Source organism: Sciurus carolinensis, chromosome 5 (assembly GCF_902686445.1).
Source record: "Sciurus carolinensis chromosome 5, mSciCar1.2, whole genome shotgun sequence".
NCBI classification, from domain to species: domain Eukaryota; kingdom Metazoa; phylum Chordata; class Mammalia; order Rodentia; family Sciuridae; genus Sciurus; species Sciurus carolinensis.
The window spans coordinates 12029221-12030285 of NC_062217.1; the positions used below are offsets into that span (position 1 = coordinate 12029221).

At 41.8% G+C, this 1065-nt stretch overlaps 1 non-coding gene across 1 annotated transcript; it reads right to left on the bottom strand.

Moving 5' to 3' along the window:
- Positions 1 to 563: 563 nt before the first annotated feature.
- On the bottom strand, positions 564 to 632 carry Trnar-ucu (transfer RNA arginine (anticodon UCU)). The gene has a single exon. It is a non-coding gene; the product is annotated as a tRNA-Arg (tRNA).
- Between the last annotated feature and the right edge of the window lie 433 nt (positions 633 to 1065).

Below are 1065 nucleotides of genomic sequence, written 5' to 3' on the forward strand. Positions count from 1 at the left end.
TTATCTGGAGAGCTTGATAAAAATACTGATGGATTAAGTCAATGCATTTAAATCAGAATTATGTTTAAAAAGTTCCCTCAGTTGCCCTGTGGGCTACTGTGCTTGCCTGTAATCCCAGCGACTTGGGTGGCTGAGGCAGGAGGATCACAAATTTGAGACCAGCCTCAGCAGGCTCTAAGCAACTTAGCAAGACCCTGTCTCAAAAAAAGAACTGGGGATGTAGCTTAGTGGTAAAGTGCCCCTGGGTTCAATCCCCAGTAACAAACAAACAAAACAAAACAAAACAAACAAAGTCAGGTGATTCCAGTGAAATGCAAAGGTTAAAGTCACAGAGATGAAAATAGTTATTTTTCTTGAGTTCATAAAGCTCTTCAACCCTCATCTGTTGCAATTTTTGTACAGTGCTTTATTTATAAATACCTGCATACTTATTTTTATAACAGCATTGTAACCTTAAAGGGAAGACAACAGAAATTAACTTTGTCACCCATAATGCTTTGTGCTGTGACAGTGAATAAATATATACTTGCTTTCTTTTCTTTTCTTTCTTTCTTTTTTTTTTTTGGTACTGGGGATCGAACCCAGGGCCTTGTGCTTAGAAGGCAAGCACTCTACCGACTGAGCTATCTCCCCAGCCCCTATATACTTGCTTTCTGTATATGACTTTTGAAGGACATCTGCAGCAGCTCTGATCAAGGACACTGCACAAATTCACCCAACAAAAGGGAATTTCCTATTTGTTTGGTGACTTATCAAGATGTAGTCAATGCTGAGAGGTTTGTTCATTGACTGGAGTTCAGGGAGTCTTGGTTCTCCAGGTCACTCTCTTATCCACAAGCCATTCCTGGCACCAGCCCTTTCTGGGACCAGCCCTTTCTGGGCAGATCTCCTCCTCATCTTCTCCTGAGTCTAGGCTGCTCCATAGTGACTTTCTCGATTAAACAAATATGGTTTGGGGACTTCCAATGCTAGGTCATAAGAATTCTTACAGCAACCTTCTGGAACTCTTGGAGCTGTGAGCTGCCAAGTAGTTCAGCTACCCAAAGACCACCATGCTAAGAGAAC